The sequence below is a fragment of the Haliotis asinina genome, chromosome 16 (genome assembly GCF_037392515.1).
Source record: "Haliotis asinina isolate JCU_RB_2024 chromosome 16, JCU_Hal_asi_v2, whole genome shotgun sequence".
In the NCBI taxonomy this organism is placed as follows: domain Eukaryota; kingdom Metazoa; phylum Mollusca; class Gastropoda; order Lepetellida; family Haliotidae; genus Haliotis; species Haliotis asinina.
Window position 1 is genome coordinate 8,603,417 of NC_090295.1, and position 24,565 is coordinate 8,627,981.

The 24,565-nt window shown below is 42.5% G+C and overlaps 1 protein-coding gene and 2 pseudogenes across 1 annotated transcript in view; 1 reads left to right on the plus strand and 2 right to left on the minus strand.

Annotated features, from left to right (window-relative positions):
* LOC137268073 (transmembrane protein 26-like) overlaps positions 1 to 11,320 on the minus strand; it is a 91,314-nt gene extending 79,994 nt beyond the window's left edge. The window contains exon 1 of the mRNA XM_067802577.1: positions 11,230 to 11,320. The gene's annotated coding sequence lies outside the window, so the exon portion shown is untranslated. The remainder of the gene's footprint in view (positions 1 to 11,229) is intronic.
* A 1,975-nt stretch (positions 11,321 to 13,295) lies between these two features.
* On the plus strand, positions 13,296 to 14,894 carry LOC137268531 (iduronate 2-sulfatase pseudogene; annotated as a pseudogene).
* Positions 14,895 to 20,675: 5,781 nt separating this feature from the next.
* On the minus strand, positions 20,676 to 22,289 carry LOC137268540 (iduronate 2-sulfatase pseudogene; annotated as a pseudogene).
* Positions 22,290 to 24,565: the final 2,276 nt, after the last annotated feature.

Sequence of the window (24,565 nt, forward strand, 5' to 3'; positions counted from 1 at the left end):
TTCAATAGTCACGAGGGGAACATGGGTTGATATTTCCTCATTATTCGTATATGTTCCTTGAGCTGGATAAAGTCTTATCATAGATCAGACATAAATGTCGTTTTCTGATTGGCTGAACCATTCAATGTACATTTTCTATGTTACCCACTGGAAATGCCGAACTATGGGGATTCGTTTGGTATTTCGTTTCAAAGGTGTCTCGTTTGTTGCCTAACTCTGGTACTTCATGCTTCATACATTTCAAAATTAACATTGAAGTGTTTTAAAAATTTGGTGAGATATTACTCTCATGGGGTCCTTATGCTGAAGTGCCCTCTGTTTGTTTATGTTCCGGTTTGAAGCCCACTCTAGGTGTTTTCCGTCGTGATATTGCTGGAATATTGTTAAAAGGCGTAAAACTGAACTCACTCACTCACTGTTTATGTTCCCCTTCGGGCTCAGGGAACACAAACATAGAGGGTACATCAATCCTTGTCCCCCTCGTGACCAGTGAACAACTTGAATATCATAGCTGAACAGTGCATTATCTTAATGGAGAGCCTGAAAGGTGTAATAAAAAATAAGTAAGAGACACTCACTCTACGAGAATGATTTTTCATACTATTTTGACATAGGTTGTATAAGAACTGATTCATCAGCCACGCTCGCGCTTTTGAAATGCAAGGATTCTGACACTCGTTTTGTGAACTGAGCATAGCTTAAACGACCCTCTGCATATGCATGTGGTCCAGTGCACACAGCTCAGGTCACGAATCCGTTGAAGTTGAAGCAACGTCGAGCTCGGACAATCCTTTGAAACTCTTGAGAGTTTCTGGGACGTCAGTCTTGCCCCACGATGTGACACATGTGGTCTCACCTTAGGCAAGTGAGTTGTTCAACATTGCCTCTGTTCACCCTGCAGAATATGGGTACCAGGTTGGTCACAGCCATGTGACCATAATCTTTTAGCGCCTAACAGGCAGCCTCGGGTATCAAGGATAATATGAATCTGATTCTGATTAAGCGCCACCAGCAATCACTTGGTGTTTGGAAAGTATACGCGTTTGAAGATTATTATTTTTATTTATTATTAAATTTATTACACTGAAGGCCAGTAGGTGGATGAGGATGTACCCTCTATATATGCAGCATAGTATACACTAGATCGAAGGGAGAGAGGAGAGAGTGTGTGACAAAGAGAGTGTATGCGATGTGTGTACGAAATGGAGAGACAGCGAGACAGAGTATAGTGTCACCGCTAGTGGACTCCGCTATTGTGGACACAGATAGACAGGACGCCTGACTAGTACGGGCACACTTAGATGGAACACTCCGCTAGTATGGACACAGATAGACAGGACGCCTGACTAGTACGGGCACACTTCGACGGAACACTCCGCTAGTATGGACACAGATAGACAGGACGCCTGACTAGTACGGGCACACTTAGACGGAACACTCCGCTAGTATGGACACAGACAGACAGGACGCCTGAGTAGTACGGGCACACTTAGACGGAACACTCCGCTAGTGTGGACACAGATAGACAGGACGCCTGACTAGTACGGGCACACTTAGACGGAACACTCCGCTAGTGTGGACACAGATAGACAGGACGCCTGACTAGTTTGGCAATACTTCGACGGAACACTCCGCTAGTATGGACACAGACAGACAGGACGCCTGACTAGTACGGGCACACTTAGACGGAACACTCCGCTAGTATGGACACAGACAGACAGGGCACATAGTGTAATAAACACCAGATCAGCCAGATAATTTACAATCCATGAGGAGCAGGATATACAATTGCTTGAGGACTGCTGCAATGCTGTGGATCTCCATTAGGTGTGAAGATCAGCGAGATCCACCGGTGGCATTGTGGTCACTATGCAGTTATGTCCCCTTAAGTGCCAGGATTCAATGATGTGAGTTCCAGATTATGATCCTTCGATTTCTACGTCCAGTGCGTATTCATAAATACAGACTTACAATAGAAAGTACACAGAGAATTTTGAAAGCATGCATTTTGAGAGGTGTTTTGCTTGTGACTGTCAAGTGAGACGAGACAGACCATCATAACGGCACCCGCCATCCAGATTCATCAGATATCTGACATTCCCACAAATGGAAGGCCGAGGGTGACTTTCTTCATCTGCGCAACCGGATGTTCACAGTGACGTCACCAGCATCAACAAGGCCGCATCAGCGGGAACACAGTGACAAGATTTGCTGTCGCCATGCTATCGTCCGTTTAGGGCCATGCTATTAAACCGTAAACATCGACATAAAACATCGACATCGCAAACAGTATCAGTTCCAAAATACCAGTCATTAAAAAACGTTTAGGTAGATTAGATGAGGAAAGGTGGGTTTCTGAGCAGGCAAGGCAGACGGTAATGTAAGTTACGCACTTACAGGTTGTTTGACAGAGATTGTAGACCAGAACTGTATATAAGATATATTATGTCTAGACATAGTCGAAGTAATCTAAGTAGATTTCGTGGTGGTATCTTATCTCTTAATACTGAAACGTATAGCAAACCCCTCACACCAATAAATCAAAGATTATGCCCAATTTTGTGATTCCGTAGAGTCTGAAGTTCATTTTCTTTTAAACTGTGCCATTTACCATGGTCTTAAAAGTAATTTTATGAATGGATTTACATTCAGTCCAGATGACAGTGATTATTTGAAATTAATTATGGTAATGCATACTGCTAAAATCAGGATTCTTAAAGTTTTTGCTGGTACTATTAACGGTAGGTAGTTGCATTCTTAATATGTTTTACCTATATACTTTTTATGTATGCCATGAACACAATGAAGCCGTCCAGGCTGTGCATTGTACACTCTTTTCTAGTCTGTTTGGTAGTGCCTCGTAAGCCAATTTATGGTTGATATATTCTACCTAAGCAGCTGCAATCCTGTTTTACCTGTGATTTATCACGTGACACTTTAATAAAATATTTCTGTCTGGGCTGTGAAGCACTGAAAGTGTCGCTAATGAGCACGATATCTGCGGTGTTTCAGCAACAGCTACGAGATGTTTGTAGCTTGTGTGTCAGTCAATACACATTTCAAAATGTTTACGATTTTATTTTGTTTTGGTTTTTGGTTTGGGGTTGTTTTTCAAAATCTGTCCAGGACGATGGGGAACCCTGATGGTTATAACGAGGTACGACGAATATTCGGAATCGAATTTTTGTATTGGTGCAATCTCTGGGGGCTATTTCTGTCCACTTTGGCCAGAATTGATGGAATATAACTTTCGCGGAGTAAACCCCAACTCACTCACTTACTCAATCTAGAATTAGCTGTCATCACTACCAGTGAACCACAAGGCCTACTGTATTGATACGCCTCTGACAAATGCTGACGCATGAACACATGCGGTCAAGGGAGATTGGGTGTCATAACTCGAAATATGATCAATCATGAACTTATTGATTTAAAGATTGCAGATATGTGCTGGTGCATAAATACATAACTGAGCATCACTGCCATAATGGCACTGAAATGGATTTCGTCGCATATCCTGATTGGATGGTTGCTGGTGTTCGTTAAAGAAAGTTCCTACAGTATTCGGTAATAGGGTCGTTTTGATACGAAACACGCCTCGTTCTTGTGATGTCTTTCGGTCGCATCTGACAAAGAGCAGTCCTAATTGCCCGACTATTATTTCGGCCGTTACTATAAATCTGCACTTAGTTCAACTGCCATGTCGTGTCAAACACAAATAAAGCTGACACTTGTATCTCTGTTCATGATGCTGTGATCGAAATGATTGGATCTTGGATGGGATATAGTTGTGATGAATGTCGTTGAGAAAAGTCTGTGGTTTAATTCTCAAGTCAATAAAAATACATGAAATGATTTTTTCCCAACGTGGTCTGCCGAACTACTTTTGGCAGGAAACTGGGAAATTATTTAAAAGCAATTATGTGTTTATTAAATATCTCATTTCACACGTAATGAGTTTAGTTAAACGGGTCATGGCAAACAGTCACGCCTGGTGACATGCGCCCTTGTGCACTCTGAATCTCATGTTCATTCACTGGTGGTGGTGGTGGTGGTGTGTGTGTGTGTGTGTGTGTGTGTGTGTGTGTGTGTGTGTGTGTGTGTGTGTGTGTTGGGGTGTGTGTGTGTTGGTGTGTGTGTGTGTGATATTATATATATATATATATATAGAGAGAGAGAGAGAGAGAGAGAGAGCGAAAAAAGAGAGGGATAGAGATAGAGAGGGGAGTGAGGACAGAGTGTGTGACAAGAGAGTGTGTGAGGCGTGTGTACGAAATAGAGACAGAGACAGACAGAGTGTGGGAGAGAGATATGGTGGGTGTGGGTGTGGGTGTGTACGAGACTGAGAGTGTGTGAGAGAGAGACAGGCTGTGTGTGAGTGTATATATGCATGCGAGAGAGAGAGAGAGAGATAGATAGATAGATAGATAGATAGAGAGAGAGAAAAATAAAGTGTGTATTTGATAGAAAGTGTGTGTGTGTGTGTGTGTGTGTGTGTGTGTGTGTGTGTGTGTGTGTGTGTGTGTGTGTGTGTGTGTGTGTGTGTGTGTGTGTGTGTGTGTGTGTGTGAAGGCACAGATGCTAACCCACTGAGTCACCATCCCCCAGTTTAACATAGATATCTGTTCTGTTAGATGACTCCCGCCATTTATCCGCTTGTCTCCTTTATGATGATTGCCAGTCCGGGCAACAATAAGTGCCCCCGCTTTATGGTTGCCGGGGTTGATGTGATCTAGAAGACTGCATCAAAAACGCTCTGCTTGTATGGACACAGATAGACAGGACACCTCACTAGTTTGGACACAGTAAGACAGGATACCAGTAGATTGGGGATACGGTTAGGAAGGACACCTGTCAAGCACTAGCATGTGTTTATGTAAATGTATGAACAACAGAACGTTATGTTAAGTTATAGGACATTTATATGATATTGATCACATATCCAGGCAACTGGTGCTTGCTCAAGGCGCTAACATATATTTCCCTCTATCACTGGATGTCAGGCGCACCGATTTATTTGTAGCTCTCTCATACTATCGAGGTACCTATTCACAGTCGGGTGGACTGGGGCACATAGTCACAGTACTCCGTCCATGTGTACCGCATGTTGCTGTACCCTCAACTAGCTGTTTGCACGTATTCATGTGGTCACCATCCATCTGGTCATATCCCAGCGGATTCGTGGGTTCTTTTAAGTGCAGAGGGTTGTGTACGGTACACTGAGGGTTGTGACAACATGGAAAGAATCTGCACACAAAGTCCCGACACCTCAACCTCGCTGGATCACCAGCCGGGCGCTTTAGCATGTCGCTCGTGTGGTCCTACACATCCAAGATCTCTATCAGGCTGTATGCATTGGTTACAGCAAAAAATGTCACGACATACCGAAAACCTTTTCAGTTAAATCGTTTCTTTTCCCAAGCTTACATAGATGGCCTAATTGTCACTGGAATTGCAACATCGGCGATAAGTTTTTGCTTGAAAAGTGGGCGTTTAGGTTTCCGTAGATAAAGCGTGTAAATTATTTAAAACTACTTTGAACAAATATAATGTAAAAACAACCGGACACGCTTCAAGGGCACGCTGACATTTGCGTGGCCGTATTTTCACTGACTCGGAACCTCATTGAAGTTTTTGTTGTTTTAGTAAACGGAGATTCTCGCTGTAGTAACAACGTACAAGCCAACGTAGAACTTTCTCACACAGAGATCTTCCCATGTCCTTTAGTGTCATGAAGGTGAAGGTCGTTCTGTGCACCGGAAGTGATGACGACTCATCCTCTCAAGGGACCCCAGCGTGAGAAAAGAAACATCATGATTAATATAGATCCTATCAGTTCCCACCATCAGCATTGGACATAACAAAAGGCATACATGACTTGCCAAATTTTACTGACTAAATAATCACTAACACTATGGATGACGTGTTCTTTGGGTAGTCACAATACGTTTAATCAGATATATACCGAAGTCATCCAACAATGTTTACCTTCGTTCTTCGAGGACACAACTTGTCCCAATTTCACGTACCGCGTCTGCCAAGCACGTTAATTGCTAATGGGAAAACCTTATCCCGGAGCTGGTTTCCTCTCGAAAAAGTCATAAAGGCATAGCTTTTTGTCAGCAGTAGTTCCAGTGGTTCAAAGTCTGGGAGCGTATATTTCCTAAACGCCCACCGAAAACTAAGTTCCTAAATCTAAAGCAAACGACTTTCACTTCACTCGCACACATCTCTAGGGAGATCCTATCTTTATACTTTCAGGACGATTTACAGATGGCTCCGTTGCCACACGAGCGAAACAGGGTTTACAATGTGCAGGGGAAAGAAATGGCAGCTCGCGTTTCGTATCAGAGCTTGATGAAACAAATGGGCGGATGCAGATGTGTAGTCTCTGTCGTGAATATTTCCGGAAGTGCACAAAAACTCTGAAATATTTGATTTTATTTCGTTTTTCTTTTCGGAATGCTTTTCACTCCTGTGGGGATTCATGATTAGACCGTTCCACGAAACGGACGTGGCGCTAAGATGATCGTAACTCCCATACATTAACATACACTTACGACTGTTGTAGCGATAAAATGATCGTAACTCCCATACTTTAACATAGACTTACGACTGTTGTGCTAAGATGATCGTAACTCCCATACATTAACATACACTTACGACTGTTGTGCTAAGATGATCGTAACTCCCATACATTAACATACACTTACGACTGTTGTGCTAAGATGATCGTAACTCCAATACTTTAACATAGACTTACGACTGTTGTGCTAAGATGATCGTAACTCCCATACTTAAACATACACTTACGACAGTTGTGCTAAGATGATCGTAACTCCCATACATTAACATACACTTACGACTGTTGTAGCGTTAAAATGATCGTAACTCCCATACTTTAACATAGACTTACGACTGTTGTAGTGCTACGATCACTTTGTGGAACGGGACCCTGGACCATAGCACACCGAGCGAGTGGGTGTCTGACTGACTTTCTGGGTGGCTCAGTTAGGCCAGGAGCATTGGTCATGACAAAGATAAAAACAGTAGAAAGCAGCCTTTTCAGGAAAGCTTCAGAACATCATAGGTGGGTGGGTGGATGCGTGGGTGAGTGGATAGACAGATGGGTGGGCGAGTGACTGGTTAAATGAGTGACAGGGTGGATTGGTGGGTGTATGAGGGACTGGTTAGATGAGTGATTGGGTGGATTGGTTGGTGGGTGGGTGACTGGTTAGATGAGTGACTTGGTGGATTGGTGGATGGGTGAGTGAGTGACTGGCTGGGGTTGGGGGCTGGGTGGTGAATGAGAAGATAGACGGGTGGGTGAATGAGTCACCAAGTAACTGGGGATCAGTGTGTGAGTCTAGTTCAGTGTGTGAGTTAACTACTATAACATGAAGAAACCTGTTTTCCAAAAGTTCTTTTGAGTAGTAAGGTAGAATCCACAATACTGAAAAGGCCACTGTAGGTGACACCAGTTCTATTAGGTAATCTCTCATTATGGCTCTATCAGTGAAATAGTTTCCTCTCGCACAAATCATTGTAGTGAAAATCAACATCCATGCCACCAAGTGTCAATACTGCTTCTCTAAAACAATATGTAACATAATGAGCAAACATTTGATTTTAGAGTGGCTGAAATTAAATGAAATATGCAAACAAAATTCTTTAACACAAGCCTATCTTTTGTAAATATCTCCAGGGTTGTATTAATTGCACAGGACGCGGATGTTTGTAATCTCGAATGTTCCACCCAAATCCAAATACTGATCTGAAAGGATTTCTGTACCCTTGGTGATAAGAGCTCAGTGTTCTGAGAGCGACTAGCAAGAATTCCCCTGTCGTGGTGCCACAGTTGTTGATGAACCTGCCTTCACCATTTCGTGAGGTTTTGTCATAGATTCCCCAGTTACTTCTATGTAGTTTCTGTATTTGATGACGTTTACAGTCTAAACAGAATCATGTTATCAAAGAGCTAAAACATCGTTCTCATTCTCTAAGATCCACAACTGCAAATTCAGTCTCTGTACACTTGAGCGTCAAAGTTACGGCGTGACAGGTTTCTGTTTTCGCTATTTTGCGTAAGCAGAATCGGTTACATGGGATTATTTTTCAGAAACAGACGGCTAATTGTCACATGTAAATGTGTGTCCATGTACAGTAGCCTCAAGAGGACAAAGTCAAGCTTCCTACCGCGGCAGTTATAATGCCAAGTGTGACAAGTTCTGCCATGTGATTAGAGGCGAATAACGAGATCTGGCGATGACGTGGTTGACACGCGTTATGAAGAGGCTCTTGGTAAAGATCCGGGTTAGCATTGGCCTTCAGCAACTCATGCTTGTCGTAAGTGGAAAACACAAGTCTATCCATATGAGTTTCATAAATTAAAATGAAAACATTATGCCTTATTCTTTCACTATCCTTTGGATGACCTTGTACAACACAAGTTTCAGAATTCAATTCACCTGATAAAGTCGTTTTTAAAAGAATTTTCAAAGTTTCATTTTCTATTAAACCATTTGATGGTTTGTTCAGTATGACACGGTTATCAAACAATACTATGAACTAGGCCACTTATTGAATTTATGTTCTTAAATAAGACATGTCAACAGGTTTTCCATGATATGACAACATGACGCATACTGAATGTTTTAAATGACCCAACGAAATTCACGCTGCATGTTATTGTTCAGAGTTTAGCTCAACACATAACCTTACTTGAAAATATGGTCTTTATGGGTGCTTCTCAACAAATACTGTTACTTGTCAGTGCCACATTAAGTCAATTTACATTCAGAAATTTGGAAAAAGTTCCGAAATGTCACACTCTACCTTTTGCCAGCGTCTCTTGAACAGATGACATGGTTATGAGATAATCTCCCACAATTCATCAGACAGGAAGTGCACTGTCTACACTCGGCCAGTACAGGGCCGGTGTATACGGTATATACAGTAACCGGCCGTATACGTCCTAGTACAGTTAGTTGCCTGTAACGGGCTACTGACGGAAAACAATCACTGGTCCACCACTGACTCTACACTGTCGTACATTATGCCAGTGCTAACGATGCATGCCAGAACGATGCAACTACTTGCCCAGTTACGTCATGTTAGCCGGAAAATGACGGCCCTTTCCCCTTGCAACCGTTCTACCCACCCTCACTGCGTGATCACCTTAATGCATGGAGGCGATGCATGTAGCATAAGGCGTAATTCTCAGCACAATAAATCCTTTTACCAAGTAGCACCACATTCATATCAATACTAGGAAGACGACAATACCATAGCTATTTTATTACAGACGAAAGCGTTAAGCTCCTACCTCTGCGTTAGCATTAATAGTGCAATGCCGATTGTCGATGCACCTCGAGCCCACGCTGTTCATGATCAAATTATCACTCATAAAACCTCCTTCTAGAATTCCTCCCTATTTTAATATACGTGTTTCTTTAAAAAAGTGGCCCTCATCTTTTTGCGTGCCCCCAGAAAGAGATTTGATTACACAGAGCAAACAACGAACTACTTTCCTCAGCGGAATGTGATTGTTGGAAGTGGGTGTTAAGAGATGATGAAAAGGTTGTGTTAGAGCGCGGTGCACATGGTAACACAGCTCCATTAAGCTCCTTCAGGAATTGACGTGTTCCGTTTATTTCACCAATGTGGCTTCAGTATAATCAGAATTCCATGTGTCGAATTAGGTTTACCGCGAGTAGATACTTCCTCCCTAAACCCTAAACCTTGTAAAAATTCTCTCTACTGTATTGGTTTCTGTGTATCGCGTGTCCAAATCTTGGGTTGTGATTGGGAACGATATGTATACGTTGTGAATGGTTCAGATATTTACGCTAACAACATGAATTTTATTGTTTTCTGTCAAAAAGATCTTTCTTCTCGGCGCCGTATTTCTTTTATTTGAGAACAATCTGGTCGATACATTTGTTTTACAACGCATGTAAACTTCTGAAATTTGAATTCCTTTTTTTCATTCAATATATCCCAGGAATCAAATACAAACATTTCATGTAGAGCATCATGGATAGTACATTGCAGATATTGGTTGAACTCCCCTATAGTTCAGTTATAGATGCTTCGTACTTCATGTAAAGGAAAGGCCGATCGATCAAACCGAAGGAGACATTTAGAAATATACCCCCACCCCCCTCCCACGGCAATGGTTTCATGTCTTAAGGATAGTAACCGTTTCGAATCAAAGATTCGAACACACAACCAGTTGATTCGTGTCTGTAGGTGACTTGAAATGGGCAATGGTAGTTGCTCAGAGCTAGACAGCTGGTTGTGTTCTTCATAAAACTGAAAATGTCCACCCTAAAACATTCTCAAGAAATCACAAAGCGCCATGAGAAGGCATGATTTTTATCAAGTTATCATATTTATAAACTAAAGAAAGACAGGATGTCCATTCCAAGTTGCCATCCACTGTATGCTGAATATTCAGATATAATCAATCTATTTATAACGGTATTGATTAGTATTGATTGAATTTAGATTTATGCCGCTTTTAGAAATAATCCAGTATGATCATGGAGGGGGGAACCAGAAATGGGCTTCACACATTTCACCCATGTGGGGATTCGAACCCCGGGTCTTCGGCGTGACGAGCGAACGCTTTAATCACTAGGCTACCCCACCTGTGATCGATATTGAATCTTGTACTATTGAAACTATTTTTTATAATACAGACGGAGTTTAAAAAAACAATCTGTATCATTTGGTGAATAAAGGGCCTCATTGAATATATGTACTATAAACGTCTGAACGTCCAAATACGACTGAGTATTCAAACTGAACCTATTTCCTCCCTTTCTCTATGGTGTGTTGTACAATTGAACCTTTTGACTATTGATCTGTGAACCTCTTAACCCACAACCTACGTCACACTGTAAATGTTAAAATAGAATTGAAAATAGAAGTGAACCTGTTGAATCAGGAAGCATGTAAGTCAATATGCAATAAAATATTATAATATTCAAAATGATTGTTTTTTCGGAGTGTGTGCGTCAGAACCGATTTGCTATTGATCTATGTCAGCATTGTGTTGTACTTGACATTAATTAAACCTGTTTAACATCAACAACCTGTTTGTCTTTCTGTTGTGGAACCTCTCCGACTGACAGTGAAGGATAAAGTACCCAAATTACATCGATATCATTTTGGTGTTAACATACTGACAATATTCAAAACATATGTTACAGAAGACAATCTTACCTTGTCAGTGAGCTGGAATCTTTGCAACCAGACTGTTATCACAGCTTCTACATCCAGAAGAAAATGACTCACAGGATTTTCAAACAGATATCTCGTTCAAAATACAATCCTGTCTCACTGGGCGACAAATATGTGACCGATCCCCTTCTTTTGCGCCTCCCGCGCGTTCCACGTGACTGGCGCTTCGTCACCCGTGCCGAGAACCAGTCGGGAAGATAAGCAGTCACTGCTGCTGCTGCAGAGCTATGCCACGACAGTCCTAATGTGTTGAAAAGGCCTGCGCAGTGTGTTTTATTGTTATATATGAACGCCTTTGTGGGTTATTCAAAAGACGAAATATATAAACCATTTTGTGTGATGTCGTGAATAGAAAGCGTTATATGTCTTGTGGAAGGTTAATCTGCCATAGGGTCCCCCGCGCACCCCTGCTAGCCCACTCCATCAAGTGAGACGTTTCTGTACTTCCCATCACCACCACCCCACCCACCCTCAAACAGGTGGTATGACTCATATTACACATGTCAAATATTTGTTTTGTTCTCTTGAAACGTCTTGTTTGAATGTGAGAAACGTGTTTTTTACAATAATTGCTGTCAACTATGTAAATTCGTTAAAAACGATGAAGCCTCCCTCGCGTTTTTTGTGTCCTTCATTTTCCGGCACCCATGTTGTCACGTGGTATATTACACTACACGCTTCATAACTGACTTATTCACATGAATACAATGGTTCTTGGTTTGAATCCACCATATTGGTTTGTGTATATGGTCTTGGTTTGTGTGTATGGTCTTGGTTTGTGTATATGCTGTGCCCGGACCTGACACGCTCCAAGCTACAGTAATTAAAATATTTCACCTACAATATTCTGATACATACGAGCCTAAGTGACTCAAAGACCTACCCACTAGCACTTAAAAAAACCACCCTATATGTGTCTTTCTCTATATATCACTCTCTGCCTCTCACCCCATCTATGCCTTTTCTTTCTCTCTCATGTGTACCTATGTCATTATCCGTGTGCCATTCTGTCGCTCTCTATGTCTATTTCTCTTTCTCTCTGTCGTCTCTCCATGTCTTTGCCTCTCTTTGTTTGTCTCGCTGTTGTCGCTCTGTCTCTCTGTGCCTTTGTATTTCTGTCCTCTCTCGGCGTCTCTGTTTATATGTGTGTCTCTGCTAGTCTCTCTTTGTCTCACTGTCGTCTCTCTGTGTGTCTCTGTCTGTGTCTTTGTCTCTCTGTATTCTCTGCGTGTCTCTCTTTGTCCTCTGTCTATCTGTGTGTCTCTGTTGTCATGTAGTCGTCTCTCTGTGTCCTTGTCCCTCTGTCGTCTCTCTGTGTCTTTGTCTCTTTGTATTCTCTGCGTGTCTCTCTTTGTCCTTTATCTCGCTGTGTGTCTCAGTTGTCTCTACCCCTGTAGATCCTGGCTAGGATAAGGACCTTCAGTAACCCAGGAGACTAACGGGTGGTCAGACCAGCTGACTTGGTTGACACATGCCATCGGTTTCCAATTCCTGTTGATCACTGAATATTGTCTGGTCAGGGACTCGATTATTTACAGACCGCAGCCATTTAGCTGGGTTAACTAACTTGGCGCTGTCGTGTTTCTGAGTGTCTGTGTCTCTATATGTGTCTCTGTTTCTCTCTGCGTCTCTGCCTGTGTCTCTCTGTGCATCTCGCTGTGTCTCTCTGTGTGTCTTTGTCGCGCTGTCGTTTTTCTGTGTCTTTGTCTCTGTGTCCTCTCTGCGTGCCTGTTTGTCTCTCTGTCGGCTTTCGATGTGTGTATGTTTCTCTCTATGTGTCTTTGTCTCTTTGTTCTCTCTGTTCTCTCTCTCTCCCTCTCTCCATCTCTCCCTGTCAACGTTTGTCTCTCTGTCGTCTCTTTCTGTCTCTCCTTGTCTCTCGCTCATCAAATATTCAACCTATTAATGAATAATCTCCTAACCTTTCAACATTCTTAACTCACCTATATGCCACAGTAAGTGTGTCGGCCTTATCATTCCATGGGTATGTTGACACACGTCCTGCTTGTGTGTATCAATAGCCTATCCCAGGTCTGGAGACGGACTTTAAGACTGATTAGTGCCGCAGAAAAGGAGGCAAACATGGAGCTTGGAATATACGTGTTCTGCTTTATAACGTGCGTAAGTGCCAGAATGAACGTCCTGTTCCTCTGTGCGGATGACCTGCGTCCTGAGCTGCCCATGTACGATGGCCCCTACTTTCCATCTCCAGTGCATCCACCAATCCACGCTCCCAGTCTAGCAGGCCTAGCCAGTAAGAGTATGGTCTTCAAAAGAGCCTATGTTCAACAGGCTCTATGCTCCCCGAGCCGCACCTCCCTCCTGACTGGGCGCCGTCCTGACACCACCCACGTGTACGACCTTGACACATACTTTAGGCATGTTGGTGGCAACTTCACAACCATTCCTCAGTTCTTCAAGAACCAAGGCTACCACAGCATTGGAATTGGCAAGATATTCCACCCAGGCAAAGCTTCAGGGGGAAATGATCCCGTCTCCTGGTCTGAGAAATATTTCGATGCCCATGAAGCAAGGCATTACCTTGAGGATGGATCAAGCTGGAAAGCTGTACCAGATAATCTACTCGACAGCCAGCATGTTCTACAAGACACCTTAATAGCCGACCATGCCGTACAGGTTATAAAGAACATCACTCAAAAGATAAAGAATGGAGAGAATTTCTTCTTGGCTGTTGGCTTCCACAAGCCCCATCTGCCATTCCAGTTTCCAGCTCGATTCCTGGATTTCTATCCAGAAGACTCCATTCATCTTCCACCCAACCCACAAGCTCCTGACGGCATGCCTCATATTGCCTGGGCAAGTTATAACGAACTGAGGCACTACACCGACATAGCTCCACTAAATGCATCAGGCAACCCAAACACGACTTTGCCTGACCTGGTGGTTAAACAACTCCGGAGGGCCTACTACAGTGCTATCAGCTACATGGACTTTGAACTCGGGAAGGTTCTTGATGAACTTGAGAAGCAGGGTCTTGCCAATAATACGATTGTGTCCTTCTTCGGCGATCATGGTTGGCAGCTAGGGGAACACGGAGAATGGTGTAAACACACCAATTTTGACATCGCCACCCATGCGCCTCTTATGATTCACGTTCCAGGGTTGACTGATAAAGGACTGAGTACAACTAAGCTGACAGAGTTTGTGGACCTGTTCCCGACTCTCGTAGAAGCAGCAGGTCTTCCAAAGCTATCAACATGCCAGATGGACTCATCCTCAACTGACCTCTGCACAGAAGGAACGAGTCTAGTTCCTCTGTTGAAGCAGCCAAGTTTGTCATCATGGAAGAATGCAGTCTTCTCGCAATATCCGAGAAGGTATAACCACAAACCAGCCATGGGCTACACAGTCACCACGGACAGGTATCGCTACACTGAATGGGTTACATTCCTCAGCAAGCCTGACTACAGGCCTCAGTGGGACCAGCTACATGGAGTTGAGTTGTACGACCATCTAATCGATCCCCAGGAGAATCACAACATCGCCAGACATGCGTCCCAGCAAGGACTTCGCGGTCAGTTGCGGAAACATGCTGGGTGGAGATCGCAGATGGCTGGAAACAATGGCGGTGTCATCATCGGCTGAAGGGTACAGTACTGCATTAAATGTGCTCATTCGGGAAATCACATCCTTTTGGCGTTATTATTTATCATGTTTGAAATTTAAACGCAACTACGACCAGGAAAGTTAAGCTTAGTAATGTTCAGCGTAAAACTACCCCCTCGTATTACAGTTAGACCTATGACTCAATCCCCGACAACATTATTTGAAAACGGTTAAATGATATACAATATTGTCGTCTAGAGTGGTTGATCCAATGAGTTACCGACCTTCACCTTGGTGAATATCACATGTACAAGGTCGATAAATCAGTGGATCAACCGAACTGAAGTCAATGCCTGTTTTATTAAATGACATAAGTACTGACACAGGCATGAATACTCTTGGTGTCGTGTCGTTCGTCATTGTGATACAGATGAGACATAACTCTAAACGAACATATTCACAGGGACGAAGCAATGCCCATGAATGAATGAAAGAATGAATGAATGAATGAATGAATGTCTTTATTTCCTCCAAAATACATTCGAAGATTAAGCATTTATGATATCAGTCAGTTACATATATACATATGATATTAACAAAGCATGGGTATTTACAACAGATGGATATTTACATCAGTGGTAGTTTAGAAAGTATACATCAAAGAGTCTTTTAAGGCATAGATATAGTTTGAAAAGTGTAATGTGATGGTTTGCCATGCTGCTTCCTCAAGGCCAGGGATCTGAAGTTTGGCACCACAAAAGAGTACAAGGGCATCTTCATCGTCCAGCATTTCAATTAATGCATATACATCTATATCCAGTATGTCAAGTAGTGTCATATAAAAATGATTTCTTTGGCCCATTACAGATTCACAGTGTAAAATAAGGTGGGCATGGCAGTACTTATTACAAAGTATACATTCCTTTGAGAATCTGGCTTTAGAGCCGACTAATACATTAAGTTGTATACGGGCTTTATAGTCTGGGTACAAATACATTAGAGTGTAAAGTCTATATAGACTCAGTGTTTGGTGTACTACAGCATATCTGGACATATCTTCTCTTATGGAGAGTCTCAATTTCCACTGAGCTTCTTCATAAAAGAAGATAGAACTTACAACTATTCTTCTCCACGCTGTCTTTGACGGAAAAATACCAGTTTCCACATAAGTCACTACATATTTCAGTAGATTAAACTTCCGTACATAACAAAGTGTTGCAAACACTGCGTGAGTTAATCTGTAAGTCGACTGAGAGTGATAAAAACGCACAGAACAGCGTTTTCGTTGATGAATGACAATCGTTGTTGCATAATCTTCCAAGGAATAGCAATCTACTCTTATCAATGTATCCAACCACTGTCCAGAGACCTAGGTTGGCACACACAGAATCTGTTGACATACGTCTGTTGAACCCTTGAAAACATTTAGCAACATATCGTTGGGTGTTTTCCAACAAATCAATGTTTTTGCCATATAGCGGAGGCATGGTTTCACAGCCATAGAAACTTGTAGGTAAAATCATTCTTTTCAATGTATTAACACATGTAATTGGATGTAAATCAGTATTGTTAAGACCCAATGAGCGTAAAGAATTTATAGTTTGCCTGGCCTTTTGACAGTTAGCGAGAACTCTGTCTTTACAATACAGGTCTGATGAAAGTAGAATACCGCCATATTTTACTGATGAACTTATATTAATGTCATAAAACGAGAATGAAAGCTCAGGACAAGATTGTTTTCCTTTCCGAAAAACTACAACAGTGCTTTTAGATGCATCGTATGTTAGGCGCCATCGGGAAGCATATTCCGAGACAATGTGTAGTGAATCCTGCAGTCCATACAGGGTGGTGATTAACAGTGTGGTATCATCGGCTAACACGATTGATGGCACGTCAATACCATATACACATATACCATTGTTACTGCGTCTTAGTTCAGTTAATAAATCATTAATAAAGACAAGGAAGAACCATGCTGACAGGACTCTACCTTGCCCTACACCTTGTTTTACATCAAATGTATCTGAGCTATTTCCGTTGTACATTACAAACGAAGAGCTGCAGGTGTAGCTATGATATAGCAGATTCCACATTTTTCCCGTTATACCCAAATTGTAGAGTTTTAGGAATAGATCGTTGTGCCAAATGCGATCAAACGCTTTCTCATTATCGAGAAACGCTGGAAAGACTTGTGAGCCACCCTCAACATAATATGTTACGCAGTCATTGAGCATGAACGTTGACATAATGGCACCATGTTCTTTTCTGAATCCAAATTGTAGAGGGTCTGGAAAATAAGGATTAATATGACTTATATAACATTGTAGACGTGAGAGTAATAGTTTTTCAAATAGTTTTTCTATACAGGAGGTAAGGGTGATGCCTCTGTAGTTTTGGGGATCGCATTTTGACCCTTTTCCTTTATAAAGTGGAACAATCATACCCAATCTAAAGATACTGGGAAAGTAGACAGCTTTCATAATTGCGTTGTATAAGACGCGGAGCTTTTCGACCAGCGCGTCACCTCCATAGATAAGGTGTTCATTGTTTACATGATCTGGTTCAGGGGATTTGTTACGATTTAAAGTAACCAGATGTTGTTCTAACTCTGAGGACTAGATATCGGCATATAGTACAGCGTCAGCATGAGTAGAATCATTAGGTTGTGAAATTATACCTGCTGTACAGAAGCTTTAAATTCATCATCAAACGTTTCAGCGTGGTGCGGTAAGGCAAGGTTAGCATAGTAAGCACCCCACAGATTACAAATGGCCTCTGGTGTGTCCGCTTGGGTATTGTTAAACACTAATTGGTCAACCGTTGACCGCGGGCGTCTAAGTTTACGCACAGATTTAAAGAAGGTATTAACATCAGTTTCTGATGTAATTTCGGGTTCACGAGATAGTTCTTTGCGTTGTTTTCGCTTTGCCTGTAGATGTAAACGACGGAAATCGAGCTTTGCACGTTTGTATTCTCGATATGAATATGAATTGTCTCCCCTTGGTTTGTCGTCTGCTAGCCAAGTTCGACGCGAAACTCACATTTGATAGTGAGCATCACTTAGGCCGTTACTCTTCCAATATGGCTTTAGATAAGGTTTATATGTTCCAGAGGGAATACACTTAGAGCTAGCACTAGTAAGGGCACTACTAATATTTTCTTCATAGAGCTCAGTGTCAGCAGGTTGAGCTTCATTGCATGGCATACCTATGTCACAGAGAAGTCTCCCTGTTTCTTCTGTGTAAGCATTTAATTCAGTGGAGTCAACTTTGTGCCATTTCAGAATACATGTTTTTGGAAGTTGGAATTACAGATTTAGGTTGTACTGTAACATTTACGAAACAAGGAAAGTGGTCAGAGATCGCGTAGTCACAGTGATCAAGCACACAACACTGAAGTAAGTTGCTTACTGCATGTGTCACGGGGTACAATAGGCCTTCAGCAACCCATGCTTGCCACAAAAAAAGACTATGCTTGTCGTAAGAGGCGACTAACGGGATCGAGTTGTCAGGCTCGCTGACTTGGTTGACACATGTCATCGGTTCCCAATTGCACAGATCGATGCTCATGTTGTTGATCACTGGATTGTCTGGTCCAGACTCGATTATTAACAGACCGCCACCATATAGCTGGAATATTGTTGAGCGAAACTCGCTCGCTTGCTTACTGCATGTGAGGGTATAAGGATATAGTCAATTAGAGACTTGCACAAATTGTCCTCACTTCTCCATGTATAGTCCGGGCCATACGTGCGAGAGGTATGTAACACGTGTACAAGATTTCTACAGGTAATTAGCTTTTCGAGTGCCTTTTCACGTGAGGAGAAACAGCTTTACACAGAACTGAGTTCAGATCTCCTAATACATAAGTATCTCCTTCTTGACAAAGCATATCATAGGCATCCATTACCTCATCTAAAGCATCAAGATATGTTGAATGTAATACATTGGTAGTTGGAAGCCTACAACAGATTACATACCCATTTGCATATCCGTTGCACATAAGCTTAGCACTTACCAGGTACTCAGACGTTTGTAGTGGATAAGCTTTCCATCGCGATTGGGAATGACATGATAGGGCTAGATCCCCGGATCCCCTGCAGGAGATACTCGTATTACACATACACGTTACAACGTTGTAATCATGAATGTCGGTCAGTTTATCAACATTACTTGGATTGAACCAATCTTCCTGGATGCATAGTACATCTACATTAATAGGATTAGTATTAGATATTACACCAGGCGTGCTGCTAGACACACCACGTATATTCCAGGTTAGTAAACTTAAGTCATGAGTTATAATGTTGCACACATGGAGAGATTTGGAATTTAGCCGTTATTCATGGACATTAAGTACTGTTCATCATGTCGGTATCCAGTACCGTTGTACTGTTCATTTTGATTTCCGTTCATATTCCGTTGGCGATGCCGAGGTACATAATTCCTGCAACGAATGACACATGGCCAAAAGTCACAGTCATTTGCAACGTTGTCGTAGTCATCTGCAGACAAGTTAACCTGTACTGTGTAAGTTTTTGTGCCATCATAATACAGTTTCTCGCGCAGAAGACGTACATAGGTAGTGCGTACATGTCGTTGATGAGTGTAGTCAAAGATTAACTGCTTGACCTGGTCAAACGGTTTATCTTCGTTGATATTGTATAAAACTATTCGCTTTGTCTTCACCCTGGACATGCCCTCCAGTCTTTGATACGATTTTGCATGTGATTCAATATTGTGGATCTCAGGATGTGTTTTTTCCTTTATTGCTGCTGTAGCTGGTGCAGTACAATGCTTTTTACGTAATGTTTTCTGTGTCTGTGACTCACTGCTATCCGTCCCACAGAGGACTAGGTCATGGGAGTTTTTCATGTAAATGTCCCACAGCATACCTGTATTTGTCAGATCTATTACACGCTCAGTGCTTGTTTTAGGGCCTGAATTATCACATCGGGGTGAGGAACTGCATGTGTCAGGTGGAGACTGTGAGCTCTGTTTATCTGGAGATGGATCCATCTTTGTCTCATTTGCCTGGTTGCTGAACTCCTTAAAAGCTGGAGAATGTTCAATATGAATGTATGCGTCTGTCTGTGCGTGAGACGAATTCGTAAGAGCTTTAGTATGGGTGGTTTCACCTTGTTCGCTTCAGCAATTTTAGTGTCTATAGTTTTTAGTCTATTGTCTTTTTCTTGACCTTCTTTATCTATCGTGAAGCACACAGCGCGGAGCTCACAGCTGGAATAGCCCAAATCTATTTTTAGCCACGGGAGGCGCTTGGACTGTTTGATCAACCTCCCGCCATGCAGTGAGGCTGACATCGCTTTGCGTCAGTGCTCTCATGCGACCAAGAGGGCCAGTTAGAAATCTACGCGTCATATAATACTTGATGTTGCCCTGCCTTACGATGAGGTAATGAAACGGCATTATTTGTATTAGCGGATTATCCATGACGTTTCAGCGGCTTAGTTATGTTAGTAAGTTAGTTCAACTGATATTATTCCTCACCGCTACAAGGGCATACGCACGCACGCACGCACGCACGCACGCACGCACACACACACACGGTCGTGAAATTCATTCATGCTCACATTTACATAACCTCAGTCATTATGCGCGATGGAGTAGTCTTGTGGGTTAACGTTCGCTCACCACGCCAAAGACCCGGGTTCGATTCCTCACATGGATACAATGTGTGAAGCCCATTTCTGGTGTTACCCGCCTTGATATAGCAGGAATATTGCTAACAGTGGCACAAAATTCACTCACTCCAAAATCATGTAATGACACACTGATAAACCAGCTTCTCCAACTCACCTGGGTAATTCTACTACTGTGATATACAATTACTTCGAAACAGATTCCATGTTTTTTTATTACTGGAACGTTACCCAATAATGGAAGGTCCATGATAAGTGGTTACTTCACGCCTCCACCCTGCATGAAGACGGTTACTGAGTCTGACCACCAAGTCCTTGTGGGCAGGGTCATGAGCCAAGTTGACGTTCTCCTGCGGGTCCTGATAATGGTCATACAACTCTGCCCCGGACGATGCTGACCAGTGGGGTTTGTAATGGGTACCGTCGAATCCGACCCACTCGGTGTAGCGATAACGACCGGTCGTCATCGAGTAACCCATTATCTGGTGACGAAGATTCTGGTGTCTAGGAAACTGAGAAAATACAGCATTCTTCCAGTTGTCAGGTTTGGGCTGCTTGATCAATGGGAGGAAACTCTGTCCTTCTGTGCACACGTCCACCTTGGAGGAATCTTCAGGGCAGATGTGAAGAGGGGGAAGGCCAGCAGCATCAACCAGTGTTGGGAACAGGTCTACAAACTCCACAAGCTCTTCTGTCACTATTCCTTGGTCGGTTTGTCCGGGTATGTGCAGCATCATAGGGGCATGGGTAGCTAAATCGAAGTTGGTATGTTTGCTCCACAGCCCGTGCTCACCTAACTGCCATCCATGGTCCCCAAAGAAGGATATAATAGTGTCATCTGCCAGCCCTTGCTGTTCCAGTTCCGCTAAGACTCTTCCCAGTTCCTCGTCGATGTACGAGATGCAACTATAGTAGGCCCGTCTCAGGTTCTTTACCACATTAGCTGGTAGAGTTGTATTGGGTTCACCAGATACATTCAGATGAGCAATATCTTTGTATGACCTTAGCTCTGGGTATCTTGTCCAAGCGATAGACGGCATGTCCAGAGGTGCATACTGATTAGGAGGTAGGTGAATGGAATCATCTGGGTAGTAGCTAAGAAACTTCTCCGGAAAGACAAAGGGAAGATGTGGCTTGTGATAACCAAGTGCCAAAAAGAAAGGCTGCTGTCCAGATCGGGCTTTCGGAGCAATGGACCTCAACTTCTGAATAGCCATGTCTGTGTTGATCGTGTCTTGAAGGGAATTGCTTTTTAAAAGATTCATTGGTACCGCTCGCCATGAATTCCCATCAGTAGCAAAACTGTTCACCGCTGGTTTGGTCTCATAGAATGGTTCCGACCATGACACCGGATCATTGTCTCCCGATGCGTCTCCGTGATGGAAGATCTTCCCAAAGCCAAGGGTATTGTAGCCGTGGTTTTTAAAGTACTGGGGTAAGGTGGTGAAGTTGCCAGCAACCGTCCTCCAGTAAGTGTCAAGGTCGTACACATGAGTGGTGTCGGGGCGGCGCCCAGTCAGAAGGGAAGTGCGGCTCGGGCTACATAGTGCCTGCTGCACATAAGCACGGCGTAGAAGAAGACTCCTGCCCGCCAAAGAGATCAAATTCGGGGCGTGGACCTTTTCTCTGACAGGGGATGGCGAATCTCTTCCTTTGAACACGTCCAGATCTGGTCTCATGTCATCTGCCACAAGAACGAATACATTTTTCCTTTTGCAAAGGACGTCTACAACAACTAGAGTCAGTGTGACGATCAAACGGCACCACAACATGGCAGTATTTCTTTGTGAGTGGTTATATACGTCCATTGTCTCACTCTGGCAGTTTGGGAAGGTGATAAGATCTACAGCTGTCAGTGTCAGTCATTTAGGAACTATTATCTATAAGATAACTGCAACGTTAAGGTAAAGACATGAAACAGATTTGGGATTCGGGATTTGGGATTCGGGATTCGAGATTTGAGTTCTAAATCTGAATTCCTTGTCAGATTCGTTATTCTGACTAACAATGTCAGTGTACATTCTCTCACACACACCCTTCTAATGTACTACTCGCTGTTCTAGAACCTGGGTACCTTAAATATCTAAACAACCATACTAGGATTCCATGTTTGAAGCTCAAATGTGAATTTCCTTAAAGGTCACATGCAACCAGAAAAATCAACCATAATTAAAACACAGTTATCACTTATTCGTGGTGTATAAAATGCATTGCTGATTAAGAAAATAAATTTACAAAATAACAAAATTATTAGCGTATGATCGCAAATCAAAAGTGCAAAATTTTCTACTGAAACTCGAAACGAAGCAGCCGCGATACCGAACCCATTCAGAGCGGGTGGGTGTGCACTGATGTGTAACGCAGCATTTTCATTGGTGACTGGTTCATTTGCCGATAAGCTTAGCCGGTTCTTTGTTTATGGCTTATGCCTTATAAGTCCGATAGGTGTCAATTGCATTATGGCCAGTGATTATAGTTGTGCATTGCATATTGTCATTAGTAGACAGATAGGCAGACATATAAGTGTCTTTAAACCACACACTGAGATTTCTCTGTGACAGACTCTGCTTATCACAATCAACATGTTTATTTATTTACTTACTTACTTACTTACTTACTTACTTACTTATTTTTTTTTAATTTTTTTTTTTATTTTTTATGTAACGAGTAGGTTATTTATTTGCTTGTGTACATAACTAAGATTAGACTACTGCTCGCGACCTCATACTCCGGGCAGGCATGCTGTTTCAAGCTCCGCGAACCTATTCACTGCGCATGCGTTATGTGCGCAGTGCAGCATAGTAGTTGAAACCACTTTTTCCCCACAGCGCTGGGGCAAAATTAGAGCATTGCTTGAACTCCGATTTCGCGGGCTATTTTTCATCGCGTTATTTTCAGCTTTATATATTGAATTGACATTCTTGATGATTTGTTTCAGTAAGTGCATACCGAAAGGTATCAGAATCTGCAAAGTTGTGTTGTACGTTGCATGTGACCTTTAACATTTGCGTTTCGGCATTTCAATCTGAATCTGAATAGGTTTTTTTCAGATTCGAATACTGTCTATGAAAGAGCTAGTACTCGAGACTGCCTGACGCAGCAACTCAAGAACGTATGACTGATTTTAAAAGATATCTGTCAATATCTGAAATGTATAGCAACATACTGACACCCTTCAGTGTAAATATCGAATTTCCCCGACTATGCCCAAGTGCACATCCTGAGAAATGCTTGCATGAAATTGGCGCGTTTACACTAAATCTATATTACATCCTGTGAATGGAATAATTATTTCTAAATTCATGCGCAATCATACACCAAATATCATACACCAATCGTTCCCAAATAATATTACACCAATATTAAATGTTCTCTTCATTTCCTTTATAGTATAGGAGGTATGTCCAGTTATAAAGAAAGCCAGTTGTCCGACTTCCATCTTTGTGGAAGTTGCGGCAGCTGAGATGTCTGACTTTGTGAGATGACGACTGGGTGGTTTTGAGAATATGAGTTCGAATCTCGGATTGAGTAACCAAAGATTGCAAGAATCTGTACTTTACTGGACAGTGTCATCGAATTGTAACATTCATTACATTTGACCACTTTCAAATGCCACTATGTATAACCGTTGAAAAGTTCTTCAAACGTCAGATATGGTTGTATTCATAGCAGCTTGCAGGACTGGTTACATACCACGCATATCACCTCATATCATAGTGGAGCACAGTGGTGTAGTAGTTAGCATGTTGGCCTCTCACGCCAAAGGCCCTGGTTCGAATCCCGGTGGAGACACCAAAATGTGTGACCTAGGTCTCATACTATGTGTGTGTCCCTGAGCAAGGCACTTAGTCCACGTTGCTCTCAGTTCACCCAGCTGTTTAAAATGGGTATCAGAAAAAGCAGATGTGCGGAACAATACGGTCGCGCTTAACAGCAGCTTTAAAAGTACAATTCCGTCAGGGTAATAATGTGTTGATGTGTGGACTTCTGCGCACTATAAGTATCCACATTATTATGTTTTACAAATTAAGAATGATATGCAGCAGAGACGGTTTGGGTGATCCTGGCACATTTATCCCGGTAAGGCTCATC